This window comes from Mobula birostris, chromosome 9, assembly GCF_030028105.1.
Source record: "Mobula birostris isolate sMobBir1 chromosome 9, sMobBir1.hap1, whole genome shotgun sequence".
In the NCBI taxonomy this organism is placed as follows: Eukaryota; Metazoa; Chordata; class Chondrichthyes; order Myliobatiformes; family Myliobatidae; genus Mobula; species Mobula birostris.
This window is the reverse complement of record NC_092378.1, coordinates 48,194,740-48,214,999: the sequence shown is the minus strand read 5'-3', so window position 1 is coordinate 48,214,999 and position 20,260 is coordinate 48,194,740. Positions and strand designations below refer to the sequence as shown.

The following is a 20,260-nucleotide window of genomic DNA, read 5'->3' as shown; positions in this document are numbered from 1 at the left end:
GGCTTTTAATTATACGCTATTCCAGCAATGGTCTTAGAAAGGTACAACTGAGTCCTGGTGAATGATCTCAGCCTGAAACAAATTGGATGAACTCAATAGCAAATATTGAATATTTAATCAAAATAAATGAATGTAGATCAATTACTTATAACCAAGTGTTAGGGGCGGTTCTTACTTTCACACTGATTGAGTTCTGGTATTTTCCACACACTCTACCACTTAATTCCCACCACATTAAAGAGGATGGATGCCAAAATACGTTAACATCGATACCATTTTCAACATGTGAGCCTTCCCTATTCTGCAGATCATTGATTCAGTGACGTTAGTTGTGGTGTGCCAACCCCTTTAAGAAATTAGAGGCGGGTATTTAAGTTGCTTGACGGGTGTAACCTATTTACCGGAGAAAAGGATATTTTCTGTACAATGACTCTGTAACTAAAGAATTGGAACTCACTTACCAGTCAGTTTCTCTTTATCTTTTATAATGGAGCAAAACAGAGTGTTCCCCTTTGTTGGAGTGACTGGAAGGTAGGTTTATGAAATGCTTTCAGAGAGTAAATGACACGGTGTTTTAAAACAGGGTCAATTGAAATACAGACTGTGTTTGTTTTTATTATTGCGAGACTGAAGAAAGTAAATCTAAAGAAAAATATTAACAAACGCCCTCGCTAACTACACGTGAGTAAAGAACCCGAAGGGCAGTATTCGTAAGAGGGCAAAATATTTATTATATTTTAAACGTACATTTCTTCCTACCTCCTCTCTAAAAATATGAAGCAGCTGGAGCTTTGCATTCAATGGTAACATTATGGGGAAGAAAAACAGTCAGGATAAACTTATTGAGAAAGGCGCTACAGGAACCAGATTAACACAGTTGTACTTGCCATTTGTGGGAGAAGGTACTGTGAGCTTGTGCTGGGGCTTACTTTAAAGTCGCACTCTCCATGCTGTGATAACTCCCTTCACTTTGGAACACCGATTTCCAGATTAAATATCATTTCGCTGCCGACTTCTTCTAGTGTCCACCGACCTTGCGGGGTGTTGTGGTGATATGCAAACTTATCCACCTGCGAAATTGCTGGGGTCATCTTTTGTGTCCAGTGCTCCCGATGCGACCTCCCTTGCGTTGGTGAGACCCGCCGTAAATTGGAGGGGGGGCATTTTTCGTCGAGCACATCCGCTACCAGCGGGACTTTGTTGGCGGCCAAATATTTTAATTCCGATTCCCATTCCCGTTTCTCTTGTGCCCGGATGAGACCACTCTCGGGATGGAGAAGCAACAACTGATATTCGGTGTGGGTACCCTCCAACCTGATGGCATAACTATCGATTTCCCTTTGGTGAATAAAAATAACCCCTCCCCCACTCTGACATTTTACTATTTCTCACCTGCCCATTACTTCCCACCACGCCCCACCCCCGTCCCCTCCACCTTCCCTTTCTCCTCGTCCACTCTTTCCCAACCATCTAATTCTTTCTTCTCCAGCCCTTGACCTTTTCCACCCACCTGACTTCACCTATCACCTTCTGGCTAGCCTCTTTCCCCTCCCCACCGTTTAATTCAGGCGTCTAGCCCCCTCCCTCAGTGCTGAAGAAGGGCCTCAGATCAGGACTGTTTATTCTTTTCCATAGATACTGCCCCATCTGCTGAGTTCCTCCAGCATTTTGTGTGTGTTGCTTTGGATTTTCAGTATCTGCAGATTGTCTTGTTTTTGCAAACTCAGCTGTTACATCAGGCAATGACAGAATGCAGAATAAAGTGTACAAAAGCCTGAAAGCACAGACCACCAGGCAGAAGGTCAGCTTCTATCCCACTATTATCAGTCTCTAGAAAAGACCTCTCATAGGCTAAAACTCTTGATCTCGCAGTCTACCTCATCATACCCCTTGCACTTTATTTGCCTATCTCCACGGCTATATTCTGTGATGTGAGATTCTGCAGATGCTGGAAATCTTGAGTGTCACACACAAAATGTTGGAGGAACACAGCAGGTCAGGTAACATCTATGGCTTGAACCTTGCCTAGATAAAGAATAGATCATTCAATTTTATTCTGACTGAATGATCTATTTCTTGTTTATGCAAGGTGCAAGTCATGATTATACCCACTCAACTATAAAACAATGACTATTTAAAAGAACGGTTAATATCTTGGGCTAAAAGGGTCTCGGCTGGATTTCTCCAACATTTTATGGGCATTACAGTATATTCTGCATTCTGTGTTCCATTATGCTAGCTCAGTGTATTGCATGATCTGTATGGACAGCACACAAAACAGAAGTTTCTCACTTTATCAGATTGTACGTGGTAATAACCAACCAATACCAATTTGGTGAATGGGACATAACAGGACAATTTTTCATACTGTCGGACAGATGCCAAAGTTGCAACCGTACTGGAACAGCTTGGATAGAGCCACAGCTAATTCTGAAGTGTAGATCTTCATTACTATAGCTGCGATATGTTCTGGCCTCATAACTGCTTCCGTCTCCATTGCTCTGAACCACTTCCTGGTATCACAAAGACGAGACTGGGCTGGCTGGGCACTGGTTTCTGTGATACGAAAACCTTGGCAAGAAGCTGAGATGTATCACCCAAATGGCACCTCTGGTTGACCATGGCTGCAGTTGCTTCAGACTTGTCTTTCCCTCTCACCTGCCGGGCGTACTCATCACCAAGGATACAGAAGGTTCTTTGATAGCCCTGCTTTCATTAAATATTGAATTATTCACCATCATTCATAAATCGGTGTGGTAGGACTGCCAAACCTCAAGTCGACATATTAATTACAAAAACAATTTATGATGTCTTCTGCACACTTGTTCTGTGGTTAGCTTGCAAACAATCCTGGATTACAGCATTACTAGGGCTGGGAGTATACCATATTGCTTTTAGCTCTGCCTGTGACTATCCTTGGGAGATCCCCATTGAACCATTCCACCCAGATTAGTCCCAGGGTTTTCATTCTCCCAACATTCTCCTCAAATTCCCCAAGATTTTGCTTTTAAACTGAAGGGAACATCAGCTGCAAAGACTGACTAAAATTTGTCTGCAAGGGTGAGGAATAGATAAAGCTTACAAAAGACTAATTCAGCTTTCTTTTTCAATAAAAGAACCAACCGCTTCACCTCCAGCACCACCCTCCTCCATCCGGCAGAACTGGATCTCACCCTTAACAATTTTTCCTTTGGCTTTTCCCACTTTCTCTAGACCTGAGGCTTACCTTTCAGTTTGCTACATAGAACAGTCCATGTTCCAAGCCTTCGCTGGTAATGCTCCACAACTTTTCCTCCACTTCGTAGATGACTGCATTGGTGCTGCTTCATGCACGCATGCTGATCTCATCAATTTCATCAACCTTGCCTTCAACTTCCACCTTGTCCTTAAATTCACCTGGTCCATTTCTGACACGTCCCTCCCCTTTCTCAATTGCTGTGTCTTTATCTCTGGAGAAAACCTGTCGACCGACACCTTTTATAAAGCTACTGATTCCTAAAGTTATCTTGACTAAACCACTTACCATCCTGTTGCCTGTAAAAATGCTGTTCCCAGTTCCTTCGTCTCCACTGCATCCGTTCCCAGGATGAGGCTTTTCTTTCCAGGACATCAGAGAGGTCCTCTTCCTTTAAAGAATGAGGTTTCCTTTCCTCCACTGTTGATGCTGTTCTCACCTGCATCTCCTTCATTTCCCCAACATCTGCACTCACCCCATCTTTCTGCTGCCTTAACAACATTCCTTTTGTCTTTGCCTGCCACTCCATGAGCCTTTGCATCCAATGCATCTTCCTCTGCAGCTTCCGCCATTGCCAAATTGATCATACCACCAAATGTATCCTTACCTTCTCTCATCTCTCCACTTTCCTCAGAGATCACTCCCTCCATGATTCCCTTGTCCATTTGTCCCACCCCACTAATCTCCCTCCTGGCGCTTATCCCTGCAAGCAGCCAAAGTGCTACACCTGCCCATTTACCTCCTCCTCCTCCATCCAGTAAAAAAAAATCCTTCCCCCTTCCCTCTTCTTCTATTCCCCACTCTGGCCTCTTACCTCTTCTCACCTGCCTATCATCTCCCCCTGAGTCCCCTCCTTCTTCCCTTTCCCCTATGGTCCACTCTCCTCTCCTATCAGGTTGCTTCCTCTTCAGCCAGTTGCCTTTCCTACCCACCTGGCTTTACCTATATCCTTCTTGCTATCATCCTTCCCGTCCCCCCACCATTTTATTCTGGCGTCTTCTCCCTGCCTTTCCAGCCCTGAAGAAGGGTCTTGGCCCGAAATGCCAACTGTTTATTCATTTCCATAGATGCTGCTTGACTTGTGTTTTGCTGTATTTCACTGGTGTTATTCAAAAAATGATTCAAATGTTATTTGCTATTGGGGATCAACCTGTACACAATAAAGGGTGCCTGTTCAGTTAAGTTCACTGATTATTTTGGAGGTGCAGTTGTGATGTTCTGTGAAACATAATAAGATATATTGAAAATCTGTCCTCCTTTCCTGATTGGAAAATGTCCAAGACGATTCAGTTTGTTAGAAAGCCTCCATTGAGACAACACTTCTCTCTCAATGAGTGGAATGCATTGGCAGCCACTGTGCTGGGAATGAGCCCATGAGCATGATGCAGTAAAGTACTCTGGTTTGTTCTTCAATATTTATAGACTGTTCTTAGTATGGAGAAATTAAGTGGAAATACCAGCTTGTCCATCAAGCCAGCCTTTATAATATGAAAACATCATGCAGTTAAAACATAGAACATTAAATCACAGTACCAGCCCTTCAGCCCCAATATTGTGTCTACTCTTTAATCTACTCTAATGTTAATCTAACCCTTCCCTCCTACATAACCCTCCATTTTCCTATCATTCATATGCCAATCTAAGAGTTTCTTAAATATCCCAAATGTATCTATGAAAATAAATGATAAAAGTTCAAGCAAATCCGCAAATAGAAAGGTTGTGAGTGGTGGTAAAAATCTTCTGAGGTGTATATATTTCAATGCTAGGAGTATTGCGGGGAAGGCGGATGAGTTGAGGGCATGGATTGACACGTGGAATTATGACGTTATAGCAATTAGTGAAACTTGGCTACGGGAGGGCAGGACTGGCAGCTTAATATTCCAGGGTTCCAGTGTTTCAGATGTGATCGAGGCAGAGGAATGAAAGGTGGGGGAGTAGCATTGCTTGTTAGGGAAAATAGTGCTCAGGCAGGACAGATTAAAGGGCTTGTCTACTGAGTCCTTATGGGTGGAGCTGAGAAACAGGAAAGGTATGGCCACATTAGTGGGATTGTATTACAGACCACCCCATAGTCAACGAGACTTGGAAGAGCAAATCTGCAAAGAGGTAGCAGGCAACTGCAGGAAACATAAAGTTGTGGTGGTAAGGGATTTTAATTTTCCATATATTGATTGGGACTCCCATACTGTTAGGGGTCTAGATGGTTTAGAGTTTGTAAAATGTGTTCAGGAAAGTTTTCTAAATCAATATATAGAGGGACCAACTAAAGGGGATGCAATATTGGATCTGCTGTTAGGAAACGAGTTAGGACAAGTGATGGAAGTCTGTGCAGGGGAGCACTTTGGTTCCAGTGATCATAACACCATTAGTTTCAATTTGATCATGGACAAGGATAGATCTGGTCCTAGGGTTGAGGTTCTGAACTGGAAGAAGGCCAAATTTGAAGAAATAAGAAGGATCTAAAAAGCGTGGCAAAGATGTGATCGGTAGGTGGGAAGCCTTCAAAGGAGAAATTTTGAGAGTGCAGAGTTTGTATGTTCCTGTCAGGATTAAAGGCAAAGTGAATAGGAATAAGGAACCTTGGTTCTCAAGGGATATTGCAACTCTGATAAAGAAGAAGAGGGAGTTGTATGAAATGTATAGGAAACAGGGAGTAAATCAGGTGCTTGAGTATAAGAAGTGCAAGAAAATACTTAAGAAAGTAATCAGGAGGGCTAAAAGAAGACATGAGGTTGCCTTGGCAGTCAAAGTGAAGGATAATCCAAAGAGCTTTTACAGGTATATTAAGAGCAAAAGGATTGTAAGGGATAAAATTGGTCCTCTTGAAGATCAGAGTGGTCGGCTATGTGCAGAACCAAAGGAAATGGGGGAGATCTTAAATAGGTGTTTTCCGTCTGTATTTACTAAGGAAACTGGCATGAAGTCTATGGAATTAAGGGAATCAAGTAGTGAGATCATGGAAACTGTACAGATTGAAAGGGAGGAGGTGCTTGCTGTTTTGAGGAAAATTAAAGTGGATAAATCCCCGGGACCTGACAGGGTGTTCCCTCGGACCTTGAAGGAGACTAGTGTTGAAGTTGCAGGGGCCCTGGCAGAAGTATTTAAAATGTCACTCTCTACGGGTGAGGTGCCGGAGGATTGGAGAGTGGCTCATGTTGTTCTGTTGTTTAAAAAAGGATCGAAAAGTAATCCGGGAAATTATAGGCTGGTAAGCTTAACGTTGGTAGTAGGTAAGTTATTGGAGGGAGTACTAAGAGACAGAATCTACAAGCATTTGGATAGACAGGGACTTATTAGGGAGAGTCAACATGGCTTTGTGCGTGGTAGGTCATGTTTGACCAATCTATTGGAGTTTTTCGAGGAGTTACCAGGAAAGTGGATGAAGGGAAGGCAGTGGATATTGTCTACATGGACTTCAGTAAGGCCTTTGACAAGGTCCCGCATGGGAGGTTAGTTAGGAAAATTCAGTCGCTAGGTATACATGGAGAGGTGGTAAATTGGATTAGACATTGGCTCAATGGAAGAAGCCAAAGAGTGGTAGTAGAGAACTGCTTCTCCGAGTGGAGGCCTGTGACTAGTGGTGTGCCACAGGGATCAATGCTGGGTCCATTGTTATTTGTCATCTATATCAATGATCTGGATGATAATGTGGTAAATTGGATCAGCAAATTTGCTGATGATACAAAGATTGGAGGTGTAGTAGACAGTGAGGAAGGTTTTCAGAGCCTGCAGAGGGACTTGGACCAGCTGGAAAAATGGGCTGAAAAATGGCAGATGGAGTTTAATACAGACAAGTGTGAGGTATTGCACGTTGGAAGGACAAACCAAGGTAGAACGTACAGGGTTAATGGTAAGGCACTGAGGAGTGCAGTCGAACAGAGGGATCTGGGAATACAGATACAAAATTCCCTAAAAGTGGCATCACAGGTAGATAGGGTCGTAAAGAGAGCTTTTGGTATATTGGCATTTATTAATCGAAATATTGAGTATAAGAGCTGGAATGTTATGATGAGGCTATATAAGGCATTGCTGAGGCCGAATCTGGAGTATTGTGTTCAGTTTTGGTCAGCAAATTACAGGAAGGATATAAATAAGGTTGAAAGAGTGCAGAGAAGGTTTACAAGGATGTTGCCGGGACTTGAGAAACTCAGTTACAGAGAAAGGTTGAATAGGTTAGGACTTTATTCCCTGGAGCGTAGAAGAATGAGGGGAGATTTGATAGTATATAAAATTATGATGGGTATAGATAGAGTGAATGCAAGCGGGCTTTTTCCACTGAGGCAAGGGGAGAAAAAAACAGAGGACGTGAGTTAAGGGTGAGGGGGGAAAAGTTTAAAGGGAACATTAGGGGGGGCTTCTTCACACAGAGTGGTGGGAGTATGGAATGAGCTGCCAGATGAGGTGGTAAATGCAGGTTCTTTTTTAACATTTAAGAATAAATTGGACAGATACATGGATGGGAGGTGTATGGAGGGATATGGTCCGTGTGCAGGTCAGTGGGACTAGGCAGAAAATGGTTCGTCACAGCCAAGAAGGGCCAAAAGGCCTGTTTCTGTGCTGTAGTTTTCTATGGTTTCTATCTGTTTCTACCACAATCCCTGGCAGGGCATTCTACACAGCCACCACTGTGTAAAGAACTTATCAATGATGCTGGAGAGGTAGTTTTTTGTGGGGGGGGGGAAGCAATGGTGGGGGAACTTAATAAGCATTTTATGTCAATTTTCACTGTGAAAGACACCAGCAATATGCCAGAAGCACGAAAGTGTCAGGGGCAGATGTGAGTGTGGTAGTTACTATTATTAGGGAGAAGGTACTTGGCGAGTGGAAAGGTCAGAAGGTAGATAAGTCACCTGAACCAGATGGACTACATCCCAGGGTTCTGAAAGAGGTAGCTGAAGAGATTATGGAGGCATTAGAAGTGATCTTTCAAGAATCGCTAGATTCTGAAATGGTTCTGGAGGACTGAAAAATTACAAATAATACTCCACTCTTTAAGAAGGATGGGTGGCAAAAAACTGGAAATTATAGGCCAATTACCCTGACATCAATAGCTGGTAAGATTTGGAGTCCATTATTAAGGATGAGGTATTGAGATAGTTAGAAACACATGATAAAATAGGCTAAAGTCAGCATAGGGAAAATCTTACTTGACAAACCTGTTGGAATTCATTGAGGAAATAACAGGCAGGATAGATAAAGGAAAGCCAATGAATGTTATTTACTTGGATTCCAAAGGTCTTTGAGAAAGTTCCGCACATGAGGCTGCTTAACAAAATAATATCATAGTATTACAGAAAAGATACTGGCATGGATGGTAGATTGACTGACTGGCATGAGGCAAAGAGTGGAAATGTGATATTTTTTGGTTGGCTGCTGGTGACTAGTCATGTTATTTCATTCTCCTTTACACTTGTGTAGTGGAAATGGCTGCAAAAATCAACAATATATTCTATATTATACTTCACATTAGAAGTCTAGAAACAGAGGGTACAACCTCAGAATACAACGTCCCTTTCGAACAGAGATGAGGAGGAAGGGCATCAAACGTTCCAGGGAAAATATAGAAGAATGGGGTTGAGAGGAATAATAAATCCACTGTGATGAAATAGCACAGCAGACTCAATGAGCTGAATGGTCTAATTGTGCTGCTATGTGTTATGGTCTATTGGTTTTCTGGACATTTTACACCCTGAAGGTAAATTTTGCCTTTTCACATTTGTCATTTCTGCCTGGGGAGAAAATCTCTGGTTATCTGCTGGACCTATGCCTCTTATCATCTTGTACACCTTATCACGTCACCTCTCAACCTCCATCGATCTGAAGAGAAAAACCCGAGCTTACTCAATCTACTGTCCTATAACATGCTCTCTAGTCCAGGCAATGTCTTGGTAAATCTCCTCTGCACCCCCTCTCAAGCTTCCACACACTTTCTAAAACCAGGAGCATGGTGTGTAATTCTGGTCTCCAGGCTGCAGGAAGAATGTGATTAAACTAGAGTGGGTGGAGTCAAGATTCACGGGAATGTTGCCCCGGACTGGAGGTCTTGAGTTGTAAGGAGAGATTGGATGAGCTGGGATTGCTTTTCTAATAGCGGATGAGTCTGAGAAGTGACTATACGAAAGTTTGTACAAGAATGAAATGTATCGTTTGGACAGTCTTTTTGTAAGGATAACTGAGTTTAAAACTAGAGGACGACTCCAGTGGAAGGGAAAAGATTGAAAGGGAATCTGAGGAGCAAGTTTTTTCACACAGAGGGTTTGCGTGTATGGAATGATCTGCCGGAGAAGGAGGTAGAAATGGGTAGAATTACAACATGTAAAACATTAGTTAGATAGATAGGAAAGGATTAGAAGGATGTAGGCCAAATGCATGTAAATAGGACAGGGCTAAATGGGAATCTTGTTGGCAGAAGAGCCAGTTTCCATACTGTATAATTCCATGAATCTGTGATCTCATCATGCGAACATATTACATGTGAATACTGCATGAAGTATGATATAGAATACATTGTTTGATTTTTGATGCCATTTCCACTACACAAGTGTAAAGGAGAATGAAATAATTGTTAATCCAGATCCAATGCAGCACCAAAAAAAGATAAGAACACAATAATAAAGAAAAACATAATAAATATAAATACCTAAGATAGCTTGTATACCATACGTTAATTTTGTGCATAAAGTGACATTAGGCACAGGAGTGTCTGTACACAAGGTGACACTGACAGGAAGTGACTAAGTAGTGGTGGGGGATGGGTTAATGGGTGGAGGTGTTGATCAGTCTTACTGCTTGGGGAAAGTAACTGTTTTTTGAGTCTGGGAGGCCTGGCATGGACGCTGCACAGCCTTGTCCCTGCTGGGAGAGGGACAAACAGTCCACGAACAGTGTATGTGGGATCCTTCATGATGTTACTGTCCCTTTTCTGGTACCTTTCTGTATATATGCCCTTCCAATAGAGGGTTCTATTGCAAGAGGAAACACTCGTGTTCAATGTTCCAGTGGCCTGTAACCAGTATCTGAGTATAGTTACTGTACTCAGGGCTGAGTATTTATATTTGTTCCTATTTGTATGTGTTTTTATTGAATTAGAGCGATGCTGAATTTGCAAAATTCTGACTTCATCTGTGATTTTTTTTTTTTGTTACATGGCCAAATAAATTCTCTGTGAATGGGTAAATATGAACTGGTGAATCCCAAGCACAATCTCACAGCCTGAAGCAATAAAACAGTAAATGGAGAGATAGAGCAGAGAATATCCTTTCCTTTGGAGCAAAGGAGGATGACAGGTGACTTGAGAGCTACAAGGTGATAAGAGCCATAGAGACATAGCTAGCCAGAGACTTTCTTTCCCAGGGCAGAAATAACTAACAAAAGGAGGCATAATTTTATGATTGGAGGAAATTATTGGGGAGATGTCAAAAATTCTTTACATAGAGAGTGCGGGTACATGGAATGCCCTGCCAGGGGAGATGGTAGAGGCTTACATTAGGACCACTAGGTTCAAGAACAGTTACTACCCCGCAACCATTAAGCTCTTGGAAAAAGGAGGATAATTACACTCACATATTGAGATGTTTCCACAACCAATTATCTCACATTAAGGACTCTATCTTGTTAATTCATGCCCTCGTTATTTATTGCTATTTATTTGTAGTTGCATTTCAACAGTTTGTCTTCCATGCTTTTGCTCTTTCATTGATCCGACTTTGTTACTATCCTATACATTTGGTAAATGTGCCTGCAGGAAAAAGAATCTCAGGTTGTATGTAGTGACAAATATGTACTCTGACAATTTAACTTTGAACTTTGACATTTAAGGCATGTGTATAATAGAAAATTGGAGTATTATGTAGGACGGAAGGGATAGATTGATCTTAGAGGAGGTTAAGAGACCATCACGACATCATGGGCTGAAGTGCCTGTACTGTGCTATAGTGTTCTGTGTTCTTCTATCTAAAAACAATGCAGCCAGATATGTAAAAATAAGCAATTTATTCTGCCTTTGTCTATTGAATCACAGCAAGCCTGTTCAGGGTTCTAAATAGAGCACATTCATTGAAGGGAAAGACGATGCTACAAGGGAAAGATTGTTCTGAAGGAAAGCACAGCAGAGCATGAGGGGAAAATAAGTCTAAACAAAAGAAAAGAAGTATTGATACCTGTCCAATCACTTTATACATTCTTGTTAATTGAAAAATCACAACTACAGATGTGTTTACATATTTTAAAGGAACTAAACTGGGAGATTAATGAAACCTGTTTAACTACTTGGAGATGATAATATCAAACACATTCCTGTGTGCAAAACAACAAATTAAGTATGTTAGAATACTTGAAACTAGTATCCTTAGTTTGAACTTGGGTCAATGTAAGTTAAGAACTGAGGCTAATATTTGGCCCTGATCAATCAATGCCCACTGCTTTCCTGTTGACAGTGAAGTGTGAGGCTGAGGGGCTGGAGTGCACAAGTTCGCCCGCCACTGTCTGTACAAAGTATGTACATTCTCCCTGTGAGTGCATGGGTTCCCTCCTACATTTGAAAGTCAGTAGGTTATTTGGTCACGTGGGTGAAATTGAGGCAGAAGGGTCTGTTACCCTATTCTTTAACTCTCTTGAGAAAGTTGGGGAAATTGGATAGGTAAGAAAAATCCTTTGAAGTTATCAGCAGAGATGTGATGACTTTTTATCAAGACTGACGAATTTAAACAGAAGTAGGTTATGTAAGGTGAAAAGAGCCATTGAATTGACTTTATGACTTACATCCTTCATATATATGAGTAAAAATCATTACATCACATCTGTCTAAATATGCAATGTGCAATTTATAGTAATTTATAATGAATAGTATGTACAACAGGATAGTCAGCATAACATAGAAATACAGTCGTGTCAGCATAAATTAACCAGTCTGGTAGCCTGGTGGAAGAAGCTGTCCAATATATATGTAAGGAGGTTTCAACTTTTATGTTACTGCGGAGGCTAATTAAAACGGCGTCTTTGTTGTGTTAATGTGGGGAATGCAGCTTTGTTGTGTTAAACGCTGAGAAAGTTTGCGCAAGCAGCTTGTTTTGGTTTAGAGGGTGATAAGAGGGTGCTATTAACCAATTGGGATAGTTATGGTTTAGGTGTATTTGAAGATACTGTATGCATGGGGTTTTGGGGCAGAAGGCGGGAGAGCGAGACAGAGGATGGACGAGGTGCTGTGATGTCCGCTAACGGGGTTGAACCCTGAGGAGGGCGTTCAGCAAGGAGACGGAGATGGACTCGTGTGGAGCGTCTGGTCGACCACCGTTGTTGGTCCCAGGCGGCTGGTCGTGATGGTTCGAGGGGTCGCTGGGTGAAGAAGAAGGTCCTTGAGCTCCAGCTGTATTGTGCACGAAGAGATTGAACTTTGATAAGTGTGGCGCCTTTTATTCTTTTATTTTATTCTCTCTTAATTATATAGTTCCAGTAATATCTATAAACTGTAAATCATTTAATTGCGTCTGTTATTTGGGCGGGATGGGGTACCTCACACAGCATCCAAACAAACTATTACCCAATTTGGCGGGGCCGAGGCTGTTTCCCTAGACGACAGTGAGCCGAGCAACCCTGAGGGTGGCCAGGGGGGGCTACATATAGAAGGCCACATAGGCGACACTTCACCTGTGAGTCGGCTGGGGTGATATACTGTGTCCGGTGCTCCTGATGTGGCCTTCTATATATTGGTGAGACCTGATGCAGACTGGGAGACCGCTTTGCTGAACACCTGCGCTCTGTCCGCCAGAGGAAAGCAGGATCTCCCAGTGGCCACATATTTTAATTCCACCTCCCATTCCCATTCTGATATGTCTATCCACGGCCTCCTCTAATGTAAAAATGAAGCCACACTCAGGTTGAAGGAACAACACCTTATATTCCGTCTGGGTAGCCTCCAACCTGATGGCATGAACATTGACTTCTCAAACTTCCACTAATGCTCCACCTCCCCCTCATATCCCATCCGTTATTTATTTATATACACACATTCTTTTTCTCTCTCTCCTTTTTCTCCCTGTGAACCTCTCACTATACACCTTGCCCATCCTCTGGGTTTTTTTTCCCCCTCGTCCTTTTCTTTCTCCCTAGGCCTCCTTTCCCATGATCCTCTCATATCCCTTTTGCCAATCAACTGTCCAGCTCATGGCTCCATCCCTCCCCCTCCTGTCATCTTCTATCATTTTGGATCTCCCCCTTCCCCCCCCCTCAAATCTCTTACTATCTCTTCTTTCAGTTAGTCCTGACGAAGGGTCTCAGCCCGAAACATCAACTGTACCTCTTCCTAGAGATGCTGCCTGGCCTGCTGCGTTCACCAGCAACTTTGATGTGTGTGTCTAGTTATAATGCGTCTACAATGCTTCCTTTGAATTGCTTATACTTTCCAAACACATCCTTCTTCACACCCACACTCCATTCACCCAAAATGAATGTTAGCCCCCTCCCTCTTCCCCCTCCCCCTCCCTCCCCATATGCAGGCATCAAGTGAATGGTTGTTTCCTGGTTTGTAATGAACCCCAAACTGCAGCTCCAGGCAGACTATTGTTCAGAGCTGCATTAGAAATTCAATCTACAATCGACATTCAAATCTGAAGAAATTAATATGTGCTATATATCCTAAATTCAGAATACGCCCTAACATTTACCATCAAGAAGGACAATCCAGGAGGTGCATGAGAATGCAACCCATTCAATTTCCACCCCCCTCCCCCTCATCCTGCCAAGGCTCACACTATCCGGACTTGGAAATCTCTTGCTAGTCCTTCATTGTCATGGAGTCTTCATCCTAGAACTGCTTCCCCAGCAGCACTTTCTGGTCGCCTTCACCAGAAGTATGGCATTGTTTCAAGAAGGTAGTTAAACTCCTTCTCATGGGTAGTTAGGGAAAGACAGTAAATGCTGGCTTTGTTAATGATGTCCAGTTGCCAAAGAAATTTTTAAAAGCACAGAACTGTTATTGTTGGGAATGATCTGCTGACAGTTCTGTTGGAATATCTTCACCACAGGGAATAAGCTAATTCAAGATGACTGTTTACTACCACTGTCTCAATGGCAATGAGGCTTGGGTAATAAATTTGGATTTAAGCACACCCTGAAAATGAAGGTATTTTTCCTCTGGTCACAATGCATAACTCCTCTCAAAACCAGAGACTGAATAATTCTACATAATAGCAGATTGCTCCTGAACCAGCGTGGGTAACTTCTTTCATCTTAGAAATGAACTGGTCACTGAACACAACTTACGGACTCACTTTCAAGGACTCTACAACTCATGTTCTCAGTATTTCTTTGTTCGCTTTTTTTATTTGTAGTTTGTGTTCTTTTATACATTGGTTGCTTGTCAGTCTTTGTGTGCAGTTTTTCATTGATTCTATTGTATTTCTTTGTTCTATTGTAATTGCCTACAAGGAAATGAATCTCTGGGTGGTACATGGTGACCTATGTATGTATTTTGATGATGAACTTACTTTGAACTTTGAACTATTTCAAGCTGGATATTATAATCAGCTAGATTTGAAAGGAAGGAATGCAACGGTTCTATAATGTGCAGAATTGCTTCATTAATACCTCAATGATGCTTTTGTCTTTAAATTGTTAAATCTTTTCCTCCTCAGAAGTGTTGTTCTCACTGTTAATTATTTACAACAAACTTGAAATGGGAAATCAGAGAAGTCTTTTACCTTCACACCGTCAGGTTGAGGTTCAAAAGATAAAATTACATGGGTTGGAGGGTGTGAATCGTGCTTTCTCCCATGACACACAATTATATTAATGACTATTGTGATTGTAGCTATTCATGGAGGTTGCTATGGGAACACTTAAAGATTGGAAAACCATACAGGCTTGTTTTGGCACTTTGTATGTATGACCTGTAGTTTATTAGTTCTTGTAGAGAAAACACAAATGATGCAACACTTCAAAAAAAGTTGTACTACATGTCATTTAAGCCCTCTCAATCTTCTGGTAGGAAGTATTGATAAGCAGATAAACAGATTGCCTGTGGTGCCTGGCCAAGTACTTGCAATCTGCTTCGTCCTATAATATATAAAGCTCTGTGATTAATATTGATCACCAAACAAATGGTACTTAAAGCAGCTGCTTGAGTTGCATTAGAGTTGTAGAAGCATACAACGTAGAAGCAGACCGTTCAGCTCTGACTCTCGACGATTCAAGGATCAACTCTATTTGCCAGATATATTTACATGCATTAGGAGTTTGCTATGGTTCTGGAAAGCTCTCTGTTGGTCCATGTATGACATGCAACAAAAAACAACACCATCACCTCTTGGGTCCTCGGAGTCTCCATTTTCCTCCCTCCCCACCTCTCCTGAACACCTTAACCCTCCACACCTCCCACTCTCCTCCCCCGCCCCTTCAACCATAGCTCTAATCCCTGTCACGTCTCTATCATTCCCGCCGACCTTCTCCTACTGAGGAGGAAATTTCTGCCCTCAGAAAGGGCCTTACCTTGCCCGCACCTCAGTGAGTTCCGTGCCCGCCACGCACTGAACTCTTCTTCAATCACATCCATCTCTGAGCCCACTTCTTCAGCAAGAATTCCCCAGCCTGCACCGACGATCCCTTTTCCCATCTCCAACCCTTTTCCTCCTCTTAGACACCCTGCACTGGTTCTCTAACTGCCTTGGATCTTTTCATTTCTAATTGCTGACGAGACATCAACCAGCTCAAATACAGTATTCCTCACCTCCCTCTGAAGACACTGCCTTCCACTCTCTCCACACCAATCCCAACATTACCATGAAACCCACAGACAAATGGGGTGCTGTTGTAGTGTGGTGGACTGACCTCTATCTAACTGAAGCTGAGTGGCAATTCTCAGACGCCTCCTCTTACCTACCCCTTGAAGAGGACCCCATTCTAGACCATCAGAAAACTGTCTCTGACACCATCACTGACCTCATCAACTCTAGCGGACTCCCATCCACTGCCACCAAACTCATAGTTCTCTTACCCCACACCGCTCGCTTCTACCTTCTACCCACGATCCACAAAACTGACTCTTGATAGGCCCATTGTCTCTGCCTGCTCCAGCCCCACAGAACTAGCGTTCTCATACCTTGACTCCATTTTATCCCCTTGGTTCATTCCCTTCCCACCTACATCTGTGACAGTTCTCTTGGTCTTGATCTCCTCACTAACTTTCAATTCCCTGCCCCTAACCTCTTTATTTTCATTGGCTACATAAAACAGTCCTTGTTCCAAGCCTTCCCTGGTAATACTCCCCAACTCTTTCTCCGCCACATTGATATCTGCATTGGTGTTGCTTCACGCACCCATGCTGAGCTTGCCAATTTCATCAACTTTGCCTCCAGCTTCCAACCTGCCTTTAAGTTCACTTGCTTCCTTTCTAACACCCCCTCTCCTTTCTTGATGTCTCTGTCTCCGACTCTGAAAACAAACTGTCAACTGAAATCTTTTATAAACCTACCAATTCTCATGGCTATCTTGACAATTCCTCTTCTCACTCTGTCTCCTGTCAAAATGCTATTCCCTTTTCTCATTTCCTTCATCTCTAAAGCATCTGTTCTCAGGGTGAATTTTTGATTTCCATGGCATCAGAGATGTCCTCCTCCTTCAAAGAACAGGGTTTCCCTTCCTCCACCGTTGATGCTGCCCTCACCCACGTCTCCTCCATTTCTCGTACATCCGTGCACACCCCATAATCCTGTGGCCTTAACACTGATAGAGTTCTACTTGTCCTTAGCTACCATTCCATCAGCCTCTGCAGCTTCCGCCATCTCCAAAGGGATCCTACCACTAAACCTATCTTTACCTCTCCCCCCCCCCTCCACCCCTGCTTTCCACAGGGATTGTTCCCTCCATGATTCCCTTGTCTGTCCATCCATCCCTCCCTCCTGGCATTGATCCCTGCGAGTGGCCAAAGTGCTAAACCAGCCAATTCACCTCCTCCTTCACCTCCTCCCTCACCTCCATTCAGGGTGCTAAACAGTCCTTCCAGGCGAGGCAACACTTCACTTGTGAATCTGCTGGGGTTGCCTATTGTATCCAGTTTGACATGGGGCTTCCTTTACGTGCATGAGACCTGTCATAAATTGGGGGATCGCTTCGTCAAGCACTTTCATTCCATCTGCCAAAAGCTGAACTTCCCGGTGGTCAAACGTTTTAATTCCGATTCCCAATCCCTTTCTGACATGTCGGTCCATGGCCTCCTCCTGTGCCACAATGAGGCCTCCCTCAGGGTGGAGGAGCATCACCTTATATTCCATCTGAATTGCCTCCAACCTGATATGAATATTGATTTTTCTATTCCCCCCTCCAGTTTAAAAAAAATTCGCTCCCACTCCCCTCATCTTCTATTCCCCACTCTGGCTGCTCATTCCTTCTCACCTGCCTATCACCTCCCCCTGGTGCCCCATCTCCTTTCCTCTCCTATCAGATTCCTTCATCTCTAGCCCTTTAGCTTTCCCATCTACCTGACTTTACCTATCAACTGCAAGCTATCCTCCTTCCCCTCCCCCTACCTTTCCATTCCGCCATCTTCCCCCTTCCTTTCCAGTCCAAAAGAAGGGTCTCGGCTTGAAGCATCGACTGTTCTTTCATCTTCATGGATGCTGCCTGAACTGTTGAGATCCTCCAACATTTTGTGTATGTAATATTCAACAATTATAAAGAATAAATAATTATATAACAAAATAAAGCTAGAGGTTAAAGTACAAATATGGAATAAATGTGCATAAATAGCAGCATGTATTTTCAATGTAAACAGTGGCTTAAACTGTTCACTGTGCAGTGCCATGATGGGGGGGGGGGGTTAATAGATAGAGGGGTGTGAGGTGGGGTTAGCTAGAAAGATTGATCAGATAATCTACCCATGAGGGGGGGGGGGGAAGAAACATTTAAGAAGGGGTGAAGGTTTTGATATTTAGTAGCACCAGAGTGCTTTCTAGAAGGGAACTTTTGGATAAGGCAGGTTGCAGGGGTGGGGGGAGGGATATAACCTGCAAAGTTTTTTTTTGACTGCTTATTTGTCCTGGACACACACAAATCCTGCACTGATAGTAGACTGCAGCCAATGACCTTTTCTGCTGATCTGATGGTTCGCTGTAGTTTTCATATTTTGTGAGAGGGTGCTGCACCAAAGGTTGATGTGAGGATGCTCTCTATGATGGCAGTGTAGAATTGCTCCAGCATGTTCAGGGGCAGATGGAATTTTAATTACTTCCTCAAAAAACCTATCAAATTCCTATTTACACTAATCTCACCCTACCATGAGACCATAAGATATAGGAGCACATTTAGGCCATTCGGCCTGTCGACTCTGCGCCGCCATTTCATCATGGCTGATCCATTTTTCCTCAGCCCCAATCTCCTGCCTCCCCCCCCCCCCCCACCCATATCCCTTCATGCCCAGACCAATCAAGAATTTATCATCCTTTGCCTTAAATGTACATAAAGACTTGGCCTCCACAGCGGCCTATAGCAACTAATTCCCCAGATTTACCAATTTACCACTCTCTGGCTAAAGAAATTCCTCCCCATGTCAATTCTTAAAGGACACCCATCTATTCTGAGGCTGTGTCCCTTGGTCTTCGCCTCTCCTACCATAAGCAACATCCTCTCCACATCCACTCTATCGAGGTCCTTCAACATTTAATAGCGTTCAATGAGGTCACCCCTCAACCTTCTGAATTCCAGTGAGTAGAAGCCCAGGGCTATTAAGTGCTCCTCATGACAAGCCTCTTAATCCTGGAATCATTTTTGTGAACCTCCTTTGGACCTCCTCCAGTTTCAGCACATCCTTTCTAAGACAAAGGGCCCAAAACTTCTCACAATACTCCAAGTGAGGTCTCAATAGTGCATTACAAGGTTTCAACATTACATCCTTGCTTTTATATCCTGGTCCTCTTGAAATGAATGCTAACATTATGTTTGCCTTCCTCACCACAGACTTAATCAGCAAATTACCTTTAGGGAATCCTGCACAAGGACTGCCAAGTCCCTTTGCGCCTCAGTTTTTTGTATCTTTTCTCCATTTAGAAAATTGTCAGTCCTTTCATTTCTTCTACGAAAGTGCATGACCACTCACTTCCTGACACTATGTTCCATTTGCCACTTCTTTGCCAATTCTCCTAATCTGTATGTCTTTAGCCTCTCCACTTCCTCAAAGCTACCTGCCCTTCCACCCATCTTCACATCGTCTACAAACTTGGGCACAAAGCTATCAATTCTATCATTTTTCCTATCATTCAAATCATTGACATACAATGTAAAAAGAAGTCGTCCCAACACAGACCCCTGTGGAACACCACTAGTCACCAACCAGAAAAGGTTCCCTTTATTCCCACTCTTTGCCTCCTGCCAATCAGCCACTGCTTTATCCATGCTAGGATCTTTCCTGTAATACCATCGGCTTGTAGCTTGTTAAGCAGCCTCAAGTGTGGCGCCTTGTCAAAGGCCTTCTGAAAATCCAAGTACACAACATCTACTGACTCTGTCTATCCTGCCTGTTATTTCTTCAAAGAATTTCAACAGATCTGTCAGGAAAGAATTTCCCTTGGGGAAACCATGCTGACTATGGGGTATTTTATCATGTGCCTCCATGTTCTTTGAAACCACATTCTTAGCAGTCGGCTCCAACATCTTCCCAACCACTGAGGTCAAACTAACTGGGCTATAATTTCCTTTCTTCTGCTGCTCTCTGTTCTTGGAGTGACATATGCAATTTTTCAGTCTTCCAGAACTATTCCAGAATCTACTGATCGTTACTAACGCCTCCACAATCTTCTCAACCATCTCTTTCAGGTGACCTTCAGACCTTGCAGTTTCCCAAGAACCTTCTCGCTATTATTGGTAACTTCACACACTTCATGACCCTTGGCACTTGGAACTTCCACCATCCTGCTAGTGTCTTCCACTGTGAAACTGATACGGAGTACTATTCAGTTCATCCACCATTTCATTGTCCCCCCCCATTACTACCTGTCCAGTATCATTTTCCAGCAAACTGATATCCACTCCCACCTCTGT

The 20,260-nt window shown here is 43.0% G+C and overlaps 1 protein-coding gene across 5 annotated transcripts in view; it reads left to right on the top strand.

The window, feature by feature from the left end:
- The first annotated feature begins 397 nt into the window (after positions 1-397).
- Positions 398-20,260, top strand: part of svopl (SVOP-like) — a 155,692-nt gene continuing 135,829 nt past the window's right edge. For all 5 annotated transcript variants that reach the window (XR_011887179.1, XR_011887180.1, XR_011887181.1 and 2 more), the window contains exon 1: positions 398-531. The gene's annotated coding sequence lies outside the window, so the exon portion shown is untranslated. The remainder of the gene's footprint in view (positions 532-20,260) is intronic.